General features: G+C 41.8%; 1 long non-coding RNA gene across 1 annotated transcript; it reads right to left on the reverse strand.

The window, feature by feature from the left end:
• Nucleotides 1-4,713: 4,713 nt before the first annotated feature.
• On the reverse strand, nt 4,714-15,002 carry LOC122465711. Its single transcript, XR_006290733.1, has 2 exons — nt 8,148-15,002; nt 4,714-8,111 (listed from the first exon to the last, which is right to left on the reverse strand). It is a non-coding gene; the product is annotated as an uncharacterized LOC122465711 (long non-coding RNA).
• Between the last annotated feature and the right edge of the window lie 4,716 nt (nt 15,003-19,718).

Genomic DNA, 19,718 nt, shown 5'->3' on the forward strand with positions numbered 1-19,718 from the left:
TCTACATTTGATACCCACCTCAATGAATTATTCTTGCACTTTTTCCTGCCACCAAAAACCTCTCCCTACTGCAGTAGTAGATTTTTAGATTACTATTACCCTGCTACTTCCTGGAGAAAGTGTGGCTGTCCGCTCACTATTTAAATCAGCTTTTAACTACCTCATTGAAATTTAACAGTTGTTTTGGCCTTAAATGAAAATTAAAGCCATGGCATTGCAGTGACCACTATACAAATTGTTCCAGCACCATGGAGCTCTAGCCTCTCCAAATCAGAAAAAGAGGGCAAGAATACTGCCTAAATTGCCACCCTTAATCTCAGTGTCTTTCTGCTAATAAAATTGATTTTTCTGCTAATAAGATCTGCAGTGAAATAGATAACACAGAACTTCTGTACCTGAGTCTCCTCTCTCTTTCACTAATGTTCAACAGGGATAACTCCAGTGAATTCCAATGAGTCACACCCCAGTGTCAAACTGATGTATAAGGGAAATCGGCAGCAGGCCCACTTTTTAGTCTGTCTGTCTGGCAGCAGACTCAAGAAGGCAGCACTGCATCCGTTCATAATCTGGCTTCTTAGCAACCATAAGGACTAGAAGCAGCTGTTTTGTTTTTTAATGAAAGCTTAAATTTTGCAGAAATTGATGGGACCATCACAGACGTGCTAGTATGGCATATCAGCATACATCTGCTCAATCTTTCTCTTGTATAGAAGTAGTTACAAGCCTGCCAGGAGCTCACAAGAATGTACTCAAGGAAGATTAAAAGGGGGGCACTTTGAATGGTCAGCTGACTGAAGAGCTTAAAAAAATAACAGTAATTAATCGTGGTACCACAGATGTTGTAAAAAGAAATCAAGCCAGGGTGTTATTAGTGCACTCAGAATCTCCTTTGTTAAAAAATGTGAGTGTATTTTGTATCATCTTTCCCTAAGAATATGCCTAAATAGAGGTTGTGGGTTTTTTTAAAGGATCCTGGAGTTAAATTTCAAATCAGCCCACTGTTTGAATGTTTGGAGCTCAGCTATCTTTCTGGGAAGGCTGCCAAAAGATATAAAATTAAGTAGAAATTCTAAGTTTGAAGTAATTTTGTCAAATTAGTTTAATCTGGAATAAAGCCAAGAAAAACAGTTGCTGAAGAGACTGGAAATCACACTTCAAAAGTAGCGTGAGAAGCTGGGAAATAATTATTCAAAACCTGTGTGAATTAGTATGAACATCTGGCAGGTGAATGAATACCTTCTGAAGAAGGCATTATTAACAGTCAAAACAGCTTTAGCTAAACAAGCCATTCCAGAAGGCATCATTTCTAAAGTGCCCATCATTGGAGCTGGCCTGTCATTTGTTGACACCCTAGAAAATGAAGAAATACATTGGCCTCCCTCAGATAAGAGACTTTTGGGCCTGAGTCTAACCTCGCTTATACTGGTCAAACAGAAGTAACTCCACTGAAGTCAATTTACACCTGTTTCAACAAGTATGACAATTGAAGGGCCTGATCTAATGCCCATTGAAAACAATAAGAATATTTACCTCAATGAGTGTTAGATCAGGCCCTATATATGGAAGAAATCAGTTACATTTGTTTAGAAGGTATCTAAACATATGCTTCAGGTGTCTTTGATATTCTGTGACCCACTGTTCATAATAGAAAGATTTCAAGTACAGTTGAAGGCTACTTTTTCATCAAATCAATGTGAGAAAAGTTGGGAGAGAGTACAAAGATTTATTCTCTCCCTCTTGTGCTACATGGACAAGCTAGCTACACTCACAGTCTTCAGGTACCTTGAATACAAGGACTGCTCCAGGTTACAACTGCAGGGGGTGCTAACTACCTCAACTATGGGACAGGGTGTACTTTGGGCATCAGTCAGCAGAGCTGAGCAAGTGTGAGAACCATATGCAGCCCTCTTTGAAAGTGGAGTGGAGCTTCTGGTCCAGAATGTGCTCTCAATGCTCCAGGAGGAATTCTGAGTCAGCCAGAGTTCCTAGTGCACAACCTTCCTTAAACTGTCATTGGTTTAAAGCCATAATCTACACTGCAGTAGTAACATTCTATTTGCAGCTGTATCTGCACATGTGTGCAAGATGAATTAAAGTTCTCCGCTCGTTTTGCCATCCAAATGGTATGAAAGTTCATAAAGTGAACTTCAGACTCAGATGTATATGAGAAAGTTTGCATTTAAACTAGAATTTCTGTTTTCTTAGTGTCTTCGGGAGAGTGTTTGTTGAGTAAGATACAGACAAACGCTGGACTTTCAGTTAACTTGTCCAGTCATCATAAATTAGAGCTGAAACAAACTATCAGATCATCTAGTCCATCCACCTGCAAACGTAAGACACATATTCCACGGATCAAGGCCATGGGGTGATTTTTAGTTGTTTGGTGACTAAAAGGTGGTGTAAGTTACATGTTAGGTGGGTCAGGACAGGAGAGGGTGTACGTAGGAAAGTGGTGTCACTTGCACTACTGTGAGTTTGCAATAATTTATATGTGTATGAGAGAGAAATCGAGAGAGAGAGAGGCAGAGTGGAATATGAAAGGTCATTAAAAAGGGGGATAAGATTAAAGTATGAGTGTGTATCCATATACACACTTTTCAGAGTTTGCAAGTCTCTCAGAAAAGGAAGGAAATGATGTGTACTAGTTTACAAATTAAGGATTTGTCATACAATAAGCATCATTTATAAAGCATTTGAACTAGAAAAAGAGAGAAATGACAGTTGAAGCCAGAATGAGAATGTGACGGTGAAGCTTCTCTTTCTTGTTCTATGAGTAGGGTTTGCTATAATGAAACCCTGGCGGATTTCCAGCCCAACAGAAGGCAATTATTCCATAAAAGAAAGCAGGATCTAAAATATAAAAAGTAGCACCTGGAAGAGTTCAAAATACTAAACAAGGAGGAAAGGCAACTCCCTTCACTGGAAGTCTGCTTTGGTGCCACTGAGTCTGTTTGTCTGTCCTCCTCAGCTCTCCGGTAATACTGTGAAAAACCCAGTGGTTCCCAAAGACCACAACATAAAGAAAAAGAGCAACAAAGTCCACTTGGCCGTCTGTAGACACATGAGGCCAAATCCAGCCCTAGTGTGTGCATAATGATGGTTGCTTGAATCATAGCTGAATTTGACTCCTGGTAGGCGAAGGGGAACATCAGAAGAATGTCCCCCAGATAGAAATAGAGCAGATAAAATCTTTGATGACAGTTTTCCAGAAATCACTAGGGAGAGAGGCACACACTCTCATTTAAAATAAAAAAGAGTATCCCAATTTGTAGTCCTTCTTATGGGTCTAATTATGTATAATAATCTATTAATGCACTTCAAAGATCTGGTTTCTGGCTAAGCAGGGATTGATTCTTAAGATCTTAATAGAGTGTTGTATCCTGTGTTTCCTCTGTTGATGTCAATATTGTTTGGTCAGATGACAAAAAATGCTCCATCTGTTTAACGATCTTATTTTCGGAGTTTCCATTTCCCAGATTAGTAGTGATTCAGACTCATTCCCAAGTCTCCTTTAGTCACATGATCTTCCTTTAAAACCACCAGACCCACACTGCCATCTGCAGTTTAGAGTAACATAAAATCTTGGTAACCAAAACTGCCGTTTGCTGGTTTGCTAATTCTCATCCCCACTTCCCTTGCTGAAACAGGGAAGATATAGCAGCATCTTTGGACCACCAGGATGTGGGCCCAGAATTGGGAACATGGAATATGAGGGTGTGAGGATCTACCCTTTGCAAGGTGAGAGCATTAGCACACACTTCAAGTCTGTTTCCCTCTATGCTGATTAGTCGTTAGCTACCTGTTTCCTAAATCTGGCAGAGGGAGCCAAGCAGCAGTCAGTGAGCTCAGCACAAAGAACTCAATGGAGCTGCCAAGCCTAACTGCATCTGCAGATGAGACACATTGAGAAAGGGGTCACTGATGAGACCCTTTTTAGTTAAGATATGAAGCAAGAACCAGTGAGTCCTTCCATTGCCACTGCATGGCAGAGAGGGGAGCATGGGGAAGAGCGGAAATTAAGAAGTAGTATAAACATTCCAAGTATTAATATGAAATGATTAAAAGACAGACATTACAACATAGTCCGTGTCACATAGAAACCATATTCAAAGGAGCTTGTAATGCTGTTGTTAGGCAAAAGATTTTTTTTTTTAAGAATCAGGCAGGCACAGACAATACTGAAGGGGGTTTATTTACAGTACCGGGAAGACTGACAAGCAGCTTTAAAGATATGGTGCCATAGTGGCCAGTTATATACGTTTTTTATTAATTTATTTCCATTTATTTGTACATACAGACACAGACATTGTTACAAGTTAAGAGAGAACTCTGAACAAAGATAAAAATAAGAACAGTACGTACATATAGAGGTCATCCTAATTGCATTAAACATCTATGGCTACCTTGCGAGGGAAGGAGGTGGGAGGAGGGGGGGGCTAGGGATGAGCGCTTACAGATATCCAGTGGGTTGTGAAGGGAGGGTTAGCCTTGTTCTAAGAACTGAGTCACTGGGCGGGCATTGACCATATAAGCTTATTAATTGTTGACAGTTGTTAGTTTCCTTGCTACTGAATGCTTATTGAAACATTCCGGCTTGTTCTGCAGTTTTTGTTTTAGCTGTTAGCTAAATTTTAATTTTTTTTTTACAATTCCCTCCTTTTGACAAATTGAACTTTTAAGTGAGATAAAGTCAATACTTTAAATACTTTAATATATATGATTTGTTTTAGAGTTGCCCAAGGGAGGTGGGAGAGGGGAGGAGAGGGGAATTGGGGGAAGGGGGTAAAGGTAGAAAACATAGTAAGATTTTTAAGCATGTGTTTAAAGTACCCACACATGACAAGAGAGGTTAGTAACACAAATATAGAAGCGGCAGCTGTTATTTGGACAATTGTTCACCAGGAGATGGGCCTGTAAGATGCATTATAAACAGGATTTTTTAGTTGGGTGATGGTTTGATTGGAGAGCTGGACTTGAATGCGACCTTTGGTGACATGGTTACGAACGGTGGTAAATGCAGACGCAGCAGCCAGGACCACTTTGAGAAGTAGTTTTTTGGCCAGTTGAATGGGTGTATTGTCCAGATATAGGTTATTATACCACCGAGGAGCCATTGTTATTCCAGTGAACACACGGCAGGGGAGGTGGACATTTCCTAGGGTAAATGAGTCAGTAATTTGCAGGCACATGGAAACGTTTGCCTGGCACTGTAATGGTTCGTACATGTAATAAGATGCAGGGGTGATGAAACACTACTGAGTAGCGGATACTTGTACAGCAACTTCACCATTTGCAAGAGGAAGGACATTTACAACAACAGAAGAGGACAAGGTCAAATGGCGAAGGGTAGAACAGGAGCATACAATGTAATTGTCTGTTTTTGTGCCACAGTTTGAGGTTGTCATTAGTGTAGCATTGTCAGGGGATGATGTCAGGTATTCAGACAGCCCTACTTTATACACCATATTATTTGTTACATATTTAACAGACTTGAAACGAAAAGAAGAAGGAAACACATGAGTGGGAATGATAGAAGGATACACAAGAGGGAAATTGAAGGTGAAGGGTGAGTCTGGAGAAAGTAGAGAGGCTACTATTAGTTGTGTAGAGATGCCTGCAATGTGGGCAAGGGTGGAGGAGGAAAGGGTATGGGACGGGGAAAAACCCAGGTATATATTTAACATGGGTTTTTTTGCAATGTTAAACAGATTACGAGCCAGCGTATTACAAGCACAACCTTTAGCTTGTGACATGGCTATATTAATTGCAGTCAGAGTATAAAATAATCCAGGGTTAGTATGTTTAAGGGCTTGGGTGGTTGGCCTTTGACGCAAGCATTGTATGACCTTGCATTTTGAAACTGGGGGTCCTACATGTGTGTGCCCACATGCCCCGAAGCTAAATACCCAGTTATAGTCCAGATCAGGTGAAATGCAGGGAGGGAGCCGAAGTCTGCTCCCGGGCTGTGGTAGTCGGATTGAGACCTTGGAGCCTGGATGTTTGGGGAGGTGAGCTGTAACCACAATAGGTCCCAGGTGGTCCGGTCTGGGGATAAGCCAAGTGTATGGTTTCTTTACCCATTTGCCGCTGTTTCCTGTAGGGAGTTGCACATACTGGCCAGCTTTGAAACAGGTTTTTGTGTAACATGTACCAAGGGCAGGTCCCAGGAAGCTGCATCAGGTATGTTTGCCAGGAGGATTAACGTGGTGAGTCACGTTTGTTACCTAAAAGGATATAATATAAACAAAATGAATTTATTTATACATTTTAATTTTGGTTTTATGGACCCATGTTGGAATTTTTTGCACTTTTACAGAGGTATTTGTATGGGCTAATACCATATGCAGGTCGGAGTATTTTGACTGAAGTACCCTGGAGTTGTATGTTTTACCATGACCTGTTTTGGGGTTTTTTTGGTATGTTTGCTCAAGAGGAGGTTTTTGGAGGGTCGTGGGCTTAAGAGGGTGCACTTTCACAAGGAACCAGTATGCCTTGCTGAAATAAAGAGTGAATAATGTTACCTACTGCATTTACAGCCTCAGGTTTGAGAGGGTACTGCTTGGTAGGTGGAGCGAGTTGGCTGGTAACCTGGATTGGTGGGCAGAGATGAGCAGGCATTGAACTGCAAGGCAGCTTATTTTTTGCCCAGATAGAGGGAAATCTTGAAGATAAGTCTTGAAAAGGGTTAGATGTATTTTAAGTAAGAGCCACAGATTTGGCAGTTGCAACTGAAGAGAGGGATGTATTATTGTGGAGGGGAATGGTATGAGTACGCATAAGTTTATTAGTAACTGTACTTTGAGCGAGGTTAAGAGTTGCTGCAAGGTTGCAGAGGACGTTCCATGCCCAAAATAGTCCCCTTTGCATTTGGCGCTACATTAAAAAAGAGACTGAGTTCAGAAGAGTAGATTAGATTTTACAAGAACAGGATAGCTTTTATAAACCATGAGTTGTGCACCTTTGACCCCTGAAATAGGAATATACTGTTTAGTAGTGGGGAGAGGGAGGTCAGTAATGGAAACAGATGCTTCCGTGTCCACGAGAATTGTGCATGGCTGGCCCCTTATCCATGCTTGTAAGTGTGGCCTTGAGGGATTTATATTTGCATTAGCAGTACTGACAGGCAAGGGGGGGGCTGCTGGATTTTAGTGGGTTATGGAATTTAAAAGCCTGGCCATTTTCTTTTTGCTTAGGTGTGAGTAAGGGTTGGCAGCTGGTTGAGATACCGTTTGAGGCCGGTTGCCCAGGGCTCCTCGGCTTGGGCATTCAGCTGCCCAATGTCCGGTTTCCCCACATACAAAACACTGTGAGGTCGGGGGGAGGGTGGGGACAGGACCAGGACCAGATTGAAAGGGCAGTGAGGTACTGCAGGGATTTAACTGGCCATGATTTTGTTTCTGACTAGGCTTTTGGGTTTTGCGCCTGCATTTTTTTGGGGTATGCCCGAGACACTCACAATTATAGCAGGCTACATTATTTTTTGCTGTTACCATAGCAATGCGAGCAGCTTTGTTTCTTATTTTTTTGGCTTGTTTGGCTTTGCATTTAGAGGCCCACATACAGATGGATTTATAATTAGAGTTTAGGTTCACTTCCAAATTAAGGGCTGTTTGCAGGTGGGAGTTAAATCCTTTCTTTAACATTTTTTAAAATGCCTGATTTTGCGGTCTGCAATACTTGCATTGCTGGAATACATTTCCCACTTTTTTTTTACAATATTGAGAGGCAGGCTTGTGCTTGCCTTGTACGCAGCCCACTATCAGCCCCCAATTACCAGCTCCGTTCCCCCAGGCTTCTTGGACGGCTTTCTTAAACTCAGTGTGGGGAAGGGTCATATCATTTTTAGATTTAAATTTAACAGAGGCCCAGTCGCCGTTTTGGTGTCCTTTTGTAGGGATTTTGGCCCATGATAGATTGGGGCAGTTAGCTTTTGTTAAGATATAAAGATCCCTGGGATGTAACATATAGGTGGTAACCATTTGGCTTTTTTTTTTAGAATATAAAATTTGGGGTTTTGGGCTTTAGATTAGGGAGATCTTTTAGTAAGCCCCTCATTTCCTTTGTGCTGAGAGGAGCGTACATATAAGTGTTATGAGCCACTTTGTTTTCACCTGTTCCTGCTCACCGAGTGGTCACTTTGTTTCCACCTGTTCCTGACCACCGAGTGGTCACTTGGCGAGGGGCCAAGGGAGCACTGGCACTTAATTTTGGGTTAAAAGGGGGGGGAAGAGGAGGAGGTGGCCAATTATTTTGATTTTCCCCCGTGTGTGCCAGGTTCCAGTTTTGACTTTGTTTCTTAAGGTGTTTTTCATTAATTTTATTTTGGTTTTTATTAGTATTGCTGCTTGAGTTAGGGTTAGTAAAATTACCCTTTTGTTGCATGCTAGCAGCAATACGACGTGCAGAGAAGTTTTTTTTTTTTAGTTTTGTTTTTAGAGGCTTGTTTTTTGCTTTAAGCTTATTTAGCTTGCGGCTGCAATTTGCTTTATGACTTAGCTTTGATGTAAGAGCTTTTTGGAGTGTTTTTAACTTTTGTAATTTTTTTTTTGTATTTGTAATATATTAGTATGATATTTTCCCTAATTTTTTTTTGTTTGATTAGATTACTACAACATGCTATTTATTGTACTTATACCCTTCTTTTCTTTATTTTTTGCTATTATTTTTTGAACCTTTTTATGTTTTCCTTTTATAAAATTCATGAGTTTCCCTCCAGTGGAGGGCATTACTGATGTTCCCTGGGGCCAGTCAATGAGTCTTCCTTCTGTAGAGGGTATTATTGGTGCACCCTGGGGCATGCTAACAAGCCCCGCCCCCCGCCCTGTGAAGGGTATTGTTGATGCATTTTGGGGCAATTCATAAGACATTGTATCCCAGCTTTCTGAAACCCACTTAAGTGGGGCTGCAGGGAAGACTGACTGAGCACACCCTTGCGCTCAGTTTACTGCAGCACACACTCTGGTGCTCAGTACTTGGCAGGGCAGCCTTCGCCTCCAGCAATCCCTGCACCCCAACAATCTTGACCACAAACACAGTCCCGTTCAGTCCTTTTGCCTGTGCGTCCTATATGTGGTTCGTATTAAAAAAACGGGTGATGTGGAGGGGTGCCTCGCGGAGTCCCAAACCAAGGTGTGCGCTAGAGGTGGTAAGTAAAAAGGTACTCGCCTCTATCCCTGGTTGTGAGAAACATTCTGAGGAGTCCCAATCACACCCTGCTCGCTGCACCAAAACTGTTAGGCAAAAGATTCTTTTCTTCAAGAATCAGGCAGGCACAGACAATACTGAAGGGGGTTTATTTACGGTACTGGGAAGACTGACAAGCAGCTTCAAAGATATGATGCCATAGTGGCCAGTTATATACATTTTTATTAATTTATTTGCATTTATTTGTACATACAGACACAGACATTGTTACAAGTCAAGAGAGAACTCCAAACAAAGATAAAAATAAGAACAGTACGTACATATAGAGGTCATCATAATTGCATTAAATATCTATGGCTACCTTGCGGGGGAAGGAGACAGGAGGAGGTGGGGCTAGGGATGAGTGCTTACAGATATCCAGTGGGTTGTGAAGGGAGGGTTAGCACTGTTCTAAGAACTGCGTTACTGGGCAGGCATTGACCATATAAGCTTATTAATTGTTTACAGTTGTCAGTGTCCTTGCTACTGAATGCTTACTCCTGCTTGTTCTGCAGTTTTTGTTTTAGCTATTAGCTAAATTTTAAGGTTTTTTTGACACTGTTAATTGCAGTAAAATAATCTGAGAGTATCACTATAAAGATAAAGAAGCATGAGCGAGGCCTTTATTTTGTTTAGTTGTGTGTTTAACTGGTCGGGATTTGGATTTCGCTAATCCCAGTTCTCATCCACTGTTTCCCCAGGGCTCTTGAGACTGGGAATGAAGTGGAAGGGAAAATGGGGGCGTTGCTGAGTAATTAGCCATCTCCTGTTATGCTCCCAATCCCAGCCATGTTCTACTCTGAACACAGTCCATGTGAAAAGCAACAAAGATGGAAACATCATGGCCCAACTAAGATTCTAGGGTGGAACCGCCTATGAATGGGTGATTGTCATTATCTGGCAATTTGTAATTATTATTAGAATAATTTATTTTAAGGTGCGGTTGCTAGGATAAGAGCATCAGTGTCAGAGGCTCACTGTAGTGTACAAAAATAAAACAAAATCGCAGAAGCACGTGTGAATTGCCAGGAAAGACATTTTTGAAAAAAAATTGTGTGTCATTTACAAGATCCAGATTTTAGCATCCCACACACCCATAAAATGACTGAGCCTACTTTCAACTGACCAACATAGAATTTTTCTATTGGGTTCAGTGTTCAGCTGAATATCCAAACATCTGTTCTGTGGTTCATTCAACCCTATAGGTCAATATGATGTTAATCTTTGGATACTCAAAAACTGAAGTGATGGCAATGATTTAATTCCTCTAAGACGGAGGAAGATCTTTTCTGGAGCTATAAATCCTTTCAGCCTCCAACCAAAAAGAAAAATGTAAATCAGCAGAAAGGAAGTGTGGCAAGTGTAGCTTTACTTCAAAACTAGGGTAGGGTCATCTTTGAGAATGACTCAGGCTTATTCTAACATTTCCCAGTCATTTTCTGGGAGATTGGTCTTCAGTGTCATTAGAGGTGTTTCCAACTTGGAACAAAAACTCTTCCTCAAGAGCAGTGCCAGCAAAGCATTATTGGTATTTGTAGCTAGCTCCTTCTTTCTCTGCGATATCTCCAAAATATGCTTCTTACTCCTTTTCCCTGGTGCCAGAAGGTTAGTCCGTGCTCTGGTCAATTCCTGTATTGACTACTGCAGCCTCCTCTTCAGCTTCTTGCATATCTCCACCAAGAGACAAGAGACCCTTATACAGGATTGCTTGATGCTGCACTCTGCAGAAGTCCCTGCCTCCAGCCAGGAGAGCAGAAACTATGAATGCATCTGAGTAGTCTCCTCCCATGGTTCTAGGTTGTTTCCAATTTTATAGGGATAGTCCTGATATTTGGGGCTTTGTCTTATACAGGCATCTATTACCCCCACCTCCTGTCCTGATTTTTCACACTTCCTATCTGGTCACCCTACATGATTCAGAATAAGTTACACAACTTCAGTGCCACACAGTGACATCATCCCTCTGTTGCTCTGTGCAACTTCTCTCCTGCCATGACAATGGGCTTCACCATCACAAGTCAGGCAACATTTGTGCATTTAAGAATTATAATACTTCTAAGCAACCTTCGCTAACCCATAATATATGTGCTGGCAGTTAGTCTTTGCATAAGGGGGGATCCATTCATTAGAGGTGGCGTTTGTAGGGGCGGGGGGGAGGGATGTAGTAACTCACACTCTGCAACTAGCACCTGCTGCGGTTGCAATGCAGCACCACAGAATGCTGTGCTGGGGACGGAGCTGGCCAATGAGAGGGTAGCTCAAGCTGAGGATGAGGCTTCAAATCCGCCTGAAGGGGCAGTTGGAAAAAGTTGTTAGAGAAGAAGAAGAATCAAGATACTGAGCTAGCCGATGAACCAGAGCCTGGGTTGGAGGGGAGGGGCTAAAATAAAAGAACAGGAGAATGAAAGTAGGGTCTGGGAAGTGAGAAGGAGGAAAGAAGGACAATAGGAAGGGGTTTGGGTCAGGAGAAGCAGGAAAAAAATAGACCTGCGTTCGTGAGCAGGTGCTGTTAGAGAAGGGAAGCAGAGAGAAGTGAAATCTACAGGTGTACTGACACGAAATATCAAGGGCGGGGAGGGAAAGGCAACTGAAAGGAAATATAACTGATGGAAAAGGGAATTGATCAAAAAGCTGGGTTAGATGAAAACAGATCCTGAAAATGGCCTCACACAGGACCTACAGTGTCTGAACAGCAAGAATGACTGTTTAAACGTCTATTGACAGAATACAGTTCCAAGATGCCTAATGGACACATGAGGGACCACTAGGTGAAGAAACCCTGCTTGTGGATAACCTCAGTGAAAAGTGGGACAGACACAGGAACATCGAATCTAATGAGCACTTCAAGCCGAAGAGAAGCAAAGAACCAGACAGCAAGAGTGGAGCTGGACTTTACAGCCATGGAGAGGAAAAGTTGGTTATTCGCTGAAGTGACACAGTATATTGTTAAGTCATCTCTTTTGCTCTTGTTAATAGCAATGCCTTTGGTACTAACCACACAACATATACAATCTCACAAGGGTTAATGAGTTGGTAGCCTAAATAGTAAGCCTTTGGGAATGTGCTATATTATTTATGCTCCTGGTACAATTTGGGAGTTTTCCCTTATAAATTTCTAAAAATGTAAATTTTCCCCTTTTGTCTTGGTTTGCCTCTGCGTCTCCTCTGCTCTCAGAGCCTAGCCTAGCCAGGTCACCATAGGAAGAGGTGGCTGGGTTGTGGGGGTTAAGGCTGGCATCTTCTAAGTGACCAAACGGAGTTAGGCACCAGGTATCCAACTACCTTTGGCCCCTTTGAAAATCCCACCTTTGTCTCATTAGTCTATGTACAATAGAGTTGTTGAACCAGATATTTTTTTAATCTACAGCTTTCTGTTTTCAGTTTTTAATCTCTTATTAGTTTAAAGCTACGCAGGGCAGTCTGCCCTCCTTCTGTTTTTACTGCCCATTTATAGACGTTTTATTGGCTTCTTAGAACACGAGCATTGACACTATTAGCATAAGTGGATGTCCCTGTAAAGTGATCTGGAAACTGTTTCCCCAGGTGGGGAGACCATGCATTCTTAGCTCTGGTACTGTACTTAGCTTCCTTAGCTGAACCGTCAAAGGATCCAATGAAGCTGTGTCTAATACTCAAAGCCTGAGATCTGTTCCCCAGAAGATGGTAGCCCTTGCCAAGAGCCTAGTGGGTAGAGTCCCCATGAAGGAGGCATTTTATAGGGACCATACATTATTATAGCATTCATTTCTGTGACAAAATGCATAGTCACACGTGTAAGATGTTTATTGGCTTCAATATAAAAAGAGGAGGGTCTGACCCAAATTTCCCATTCTTACCCCCCAACACACACACCTCCACCATCCCAGAATTACAGCCATAAAAATAACTAGAAAAAAAACCCTGAATTCTTCCCATGACACAGAATTATTCCAATACTCAGAAAAGATGTTTTCAAAAAATTAACTTAACCTGTCGAGTAAGTGCCTTCAGAACTCAGGCTTACTGGATTTTTCCAAATGAGGATAAAATTTGGTTTATAAAATGAGCTTTCCCTCTGGATTAAATAAAATAAAATAATTAAATATGAATGTATAGAGTTCATATTTACAAATTTCATAGCACATGCTGCTCAGATTCACAATCGTAGTGGGGTAGAAAAAGCAGCACAAGAATGGAGGTTTAGTTGTACATACATAATTCTCAGAGCAAACTCCATGGAAAACAATGACATTATTGTTAGTGTTATATATTTTAAAACAAAAAGATCTGAGTCACCTCACAGCCACACTGTATTTGAACACTTGCAACTATAATCTAGAGACGTGAGCCCAAACCAGACCTCTGGATATTACCACTCCAGGTCAAATCCTGGCCAGAAGTGAAGTCTTTGGGAGTTTTCCAATGACTATAGCAGGGCCAGAATTTCACCCCCTGAAATTAGGCAAACTTCAGATACCAGCTTTTTGACTTTGGCCCATCTCCAGCCATAATGTGGTGTCAAATATAATAAACAGTGATGGGCCTAGAGAGATTGGGAGCACACATGTCAGAGGTTAACAGAATTCCAGAAGGACATATAAAGAGCAACTGTCACTTCTTGAATTAGCTCCTGTGTGTTAATTAACCCAAATGAAGAGTAGCTCTCCTCTTGTGTGCTCTAGAACTAGCTGTTCCAAGAAGCAATCTCTTAAATTGTTTCTTTAACTGCTCTCCCATTGTGCCATTTGACCAGTTTGTACATGGGGGTAGTTGAAGTCCTCCGTTATTATCATTTTGTTTAATTTTTCTACCTCTTTGATTTCTCCCAACATTGTGCACTCAATTTCTTTTCCTTGGTCTGGAAGCTGGTAGCATAGCCAGTATTCTGCGAACAGCCCATTACCACACCATAATGCGTTGACTGTCACTTTTATTTGCATTCGTGATTACAGTATAACTTTTTCTTTTCCCTGTCAGGATTTTATAGACAACACTTCTGGTTAGTCTTTGTTCAGGTTAGTACTTTATTGGGAATGTTTACTCAGTCGTATCTATGGCATCAACACCCAGTTTGTTAATTCCACAGTCAAATAGAATTGGGCCAATTCACCCTCTTCCTTCAGTGAGCACAAAGTCATGGCAGGGAGTTTGGAGGTGAGGAGAGGAAAACTCCATACTTCCCCTCATGAAGATTTCCCCAGATCATTCCAGTAGGGAGGAGGGGTGTTTGTTTCCTCAGGGAAGAAGCAGGGTCCCATGGAGCTTCTGGGACCTGCTGGAATCCCTGAGATATCTGTATCTATATGAGCTCTGGAGTCCTCTGCCCCATGTTCCAGCTCCTTGGCAGCTCTTAGGAACCCCTTTGCCTGTGGATGCACCTTCCTAAAAGAGGGGTTCTTCAGTGCAGAGGTCTATGTCTACAATAACTACCATGTCTACAATAACTTTTCAGTATGTTCTCTACAGGATTTGTTGGGGATGTTGCAAATTCCTCATTCCTTTCCCCAGGCACTGGTGCTGGACCCTGCAAAGGATCTCTGGGGATAAGGGAGAACTAAAGAAACAATGTTGTGGAAGCAGCTTAAACCTTTGCCCATTCTGCAGAGGCAAAGGGAGATCCAGGCATAGTAGATACCTTAGGTGTAAGACCTTAGGTGGCACAGTCTGGGCCTTTGACAGGAGAACTGGAGAAGCATGAAGTCTTGTCACAGGACTTTTGGCTTTGCCGACAAAAAATTGTTTGGAGAAACAATTAATTGCTTTGTCTGGGGCAAAGACTACCAGGGCTACTGCATTGCTACTGCATTATATCATCCAATGGATGATATGCCTCACTGATGCAGGAAGAATAGAAAAGGTCTCATTTGGTGAGTTAATCTTGTTAAATGTAACCTCAGAGGCCTGGTCAGTTACACACATCTGTTAGGAAGTTTATAATAAAGAGATGATCACGTGCTTCTTTCTTTCCAGCTGTCACCGGAATGTACAGAAGGCCATTTATGTATTGTGAATCGTGAGTGACACATGACCATGAGTCTCTGGTGAGAACATATTGCACAGTTTTGGAGACTGATCAGGAAGATGTGCTGTGTGCATGGACACATAAAGCCTTATGGTATCAGGTTATACTTTAAGCAGTTGTTAAAATTGTCAAGAGGGTTTTTCAGGTGTCTTTTTAAAATGGTGTTAAGAGGTGCTTGGCTGCTTAGATGTTATTCTTCTAAAGGAGACTTAAAATCTTAGTTCTGCTCTCTTGTGATCTTTAAAGATCCCATGGCATTTTTCACAAGAGGTAGGATGTTAATATTAGTGTCCTGTTTAAATGTCAGTGTAGATAATTATATTTCACCTCCCTACATTCCCCCGCAGCCTTGCAGATTCAGGCATTATTAATGCTTTATATAGCATTCTAAATTTACACTATGTGGCACTGTAAGTGGAGGATAGGGGAGTTACACTGGATGAAAATGTCACGAAGGGAAAATCAGGTGCTGGCTACTGTACTGTTGAAGTAATTCAGGATATTTGCAGTAACAAGCAAATGTATGTTATATGACAGCTAGTAAAATGTTGACGAGCGTAGAGAAATTAAATGCATCTACCACAATAAGCATTTTGATAGTAGTAAGTGAACCTGCAAATATATTTATTTTAACAAAAAGTTACCCAACTTTTGTAAGGTTCTTCCTATGCCATTATAATGGATCTGGGAGAATATTTGGGCTGGATTCTGATCAGCTGCAGGAGTGTAAACCCAGAGTAATTCCACAGATGTCAGTGTAGTAACTCAGTTTACGTGATGTAAATGATAGCAGAAATTGTCTCATAATGCTACTGTGAAAGGAAGAGCTTGTCAGAGCCTGTCTCAACATCAAATTCTCCTTAGAGCATATCCTAAAGTGACAACACTCTTCAAATACAAACTCCATGGAAATCAATGGGCTTTTGTATACAAGTTATGTAACATTAATTGCATAAAAGGTGATAAAATTGGAAAAAATGTAATGGAAAGAATTCTTTCAAAATCCAGGAACAAAAATAAATAGCAGAAAGAAATCACTTCAGAGAGCTTATCTTAAATACTAGGATTCATTTTTAATGACAGTAATGGAAAATGCCTAGAAGCATTCCTAGAAGCATAAATAACAGCAATAATTCAATTATAGTTGTGACCTTAAAAAGCTTCGCAGATTAGAAACTTTCCACCAGGTCTAGAGAGAACTTCTGTCTGTGAAATGGGAAATTCCACTAGAATTAGTAGAATCTTTCAAACCAGGAGAACTTTAAATTCACCCATTATATTTGCTATTGTTAATAATTATACAGTGCCAAAAGTGGGCACTTTACAGATCTCAGAGCAGGGACCATGTCTTCTTGTGGTATGCTTACAAGTCTGGTATAAACAAATAACCCAGTGACTAAAGACATCAAACCAGGACAGGGAACAGTAGGGTGACAAGACAAGTGGGACGATAATGCTCTTGGGAGAGTAGTGTTAGATTCTGTCTACAGCTTTTGTTTGTCCAGTCATGGTCAGGCAGAGGAGTGTTAACCAACAATGCCAGTAATGAAATCAATGGTTGAAAGTGAGACAAAAGTAATGAGTTTTGAGGAGTACGAGTCCACTAGACACACAGGACATAGGAAGATTTGCTGGCTGTAATTGTTGCTTAGCGAACCATTATTATTTATATTACAGTAATACCAAAAGGCCTCAACCAAGATCAGGGCCCCATTGTGCTGGGCACTGAACAAACATAGTTTAAAAGACAGACCCTGCCCCAACGAGCTTACAATCTAAGCAGACAAGACAGGGTGAGAGAAAGAAAGTATTATCATCCTTATTTTACAGACAGGGAACTGAGGGACAAAGAGATTATTTGTAACCTGCTCAGGATGTCACATCCTGAGGTGAAATCCAGATCAGTGAGAGGTTGTGTCAATGCATGCCCTGAGTGTCTGTGTTAAGCAGCTCTAGTTCAGCAACTCTGATTCCAGCAGCCAGCTTGTCACACCCCAAGGCAGATCAGCATTGTATATTGCTAACGCTGTCGCTCACATCGCAAAGCGTTTTGGGGAGGGTCAAAGGGGTATAAGTGGGGAGTGGAAGTTTCCTTTGCGGGTACGAGAGGCTGAGGGGGTGGAGAGAAGAAAAAAGCAAACAACGGGTTAATTCAACACTGCAGCTAGCAAGCTCAGTCTGAAGATAAGAAGATGACTTCAGCCCAAGGCCAGCTGCTACCTGCCAAGACAAAAAAGGGGGAAGTCCAACCCCCCCTGACCAGCTGTAAGAAAGGAAAGTTGTTGAACAATATGCAGGGGCTGGGAAAAGGAGCAAGATGGTGACAGCCAACCAGGAACAAACAAAACTGTCTCACAGCCCTGAAACCAGGTGTTTTGGAAAAGCCGAAGACATCTTGAAAAGCCGGTTTGAACTGGCACAAAGAGCACCAAAAGCGGAGGTCCCCGGATGGAGCACACACCCCCTCCCACCAGGGAGCCAGGACTTAAAACCCTCCTGTCAAGGTTCCTTCTCCACTCTGAACTCTAGAGTACAGATGTGGGGACCTGCATGAAAGACCCCCTAAGCTTATTTTTACCAGCTTAGGTTAAAACTTCCCCAAGGTACAAACTGTTTTACCTTTTGTCCCTGGACCTTATGCTGCCACCACCAAAGTGTCTAACAAAAATAATAGGGGAAGTGCCCACTTGGAAACGTCTCCCCCCAAAAATATCCCCCCAAGCACCACACCCCCTTTCCTGGGGAAGGCTTGATAAAAATCCTCACCAATTTGCATAGGTGAACACAGACCCAAACCCTTGGATCTTAAGAACAATGAAAAAGCAATCAGGTTCTTAAAAGAAGAATTTTAATTGAAGAAAAAAAGTAAAAGAATCACCTCTGTAAAATCAGGATAGTAAATACCTTACAGGATAATCAGATTCAAAACATAGAGAATCCCTCTAGGCAAAACCTTAAGTTACAAAAAGACACAAAAACAGGAATATACATTCCATCCAGCACAACTTATTTTATCAGTCATTTAAACAAAACAGAATCAACGCATATCTAACTAGATTGCTTACTAACTCTTTACAGAAGTTCTGACCTGCATTCCTGCTCTGGTCCCGGCAAAAGCATCACACAGACAGACAGACCCTTTCCCCCCCCCCGCCCCCTTCAACTTTGAAAGTATCTTGTCACCTCATTGGTCATTTTGGTCAGGTGCCATCAAGGTTATCTTAGCTTCTTAACCCTTTACAGATGAAAGGGTTTTTCCTCTGGCCAGGAAGGATTTAAAGGTGGTTAGCCTTCCCTTTATATTTATGACACCTCCTGACAGCTGGAGCAATTTGGAGAGCACAGCAGATCCTTGAACGGCCTCGGCCCAGGATAGCCCTCCCGGCCACCTTCCCTCTCCCCTTCTTCTGACGTTACACTCAGACTTGGCCAGTCTGGGTCATGCATATGTGAGTATGAAAGTGGGTTAGGGCTTGGGGCATTAACGCTTTCTTTCTTCCCCTGAGTGATGTGGGAGCATTGCCAGCACTCCCTGCTGTAATTTTATTATTTTATCAATAAAAGCTTTAAAATTTAGACACTTGGTGTGCCTTGTCATCTCCTGCCCAAAAAAGATCCTGTGGCCCCAGCTGATCAACTGTGGCCCAGGCAGATAGGTAACAAAAATCTGTCACAAGCTTGTTACATCCCAGCCACACTCCGGTATCCACCAGCCTTTGTCACTACCAGCCAAGTAACTCCAACACACTCCCAGTCCCGAATTTTCCAAAAACCATGTGCTCTGCAATGTCCAGCCCTTTCCTGGACCATTCAGAGGAATAATAATGTTTGTTTATTCCTATAAAAAGTCAATACCCAGCAGCTTGCCACGTTTACTGGAGCTAACAATCACGTCAAGTCAAATACTGCGTTGGGTTGGTTTAGATTAAAGTAAAACAAGCTTATTAACAACAGGACATAGGTAATGTGATGCCAAGTAAAAGAAATAAAGATAGAGATGGTTACAAGGAAATAAAAGTGAAACACACACATCCAAACATCTAGAACATAATCTAGCAAGGTACAAGCTTTGTTATGATGGTCTCTCTGGCCGATCACACTTTGTCCAGCATGGCTGACTGTGTCTCAGTCAGGATCATCCACAGAATTATAGGGTGCTGGCTCCCCTTCCTAGATGAAAGGTAACTTGGCGATTTTTGCCCCTCTCTTTTATAGTCCAGTGTACCTTTGAAGTGGATTCTTCTGCAGGTTATTCGCCAAAGGAAAGTTCATTCAAGCTGTGAGGAAGAAGACATGGATTCTGGGGAAGGAAGTTCTCTGCTGGTTTCTTCCCCCACTGGTGTTTGCTAAAATGCAAATTAATCTGTTCCTGCTCCCTCCCATGCAAATGAATGGGCACTTGCCATGTGATTGCCAGTCGATTCTGATGACATTTGTCTGGCTTGTCCTTTGTCTGAGAGAAACCTGTTTACCCACTTCTCAGACTCGTCTGATAAACTCATTTCTGTTCCGCATTTCCTCCATGTTCATATGG

Source organism: Chelonia mydas, chromosome 1 (genome assembly GCF_015237465.2).
Source record: "Chelonia mydas isolate rCheMyd1 chromosome 1, rCheMyd1.pri.v2, whole genome shotgun sequence".
NCBI lineage: Eukaryota > Metazoa > Chordata > Testudines > Cheloniidae > Chelonia > Chelonia mydas.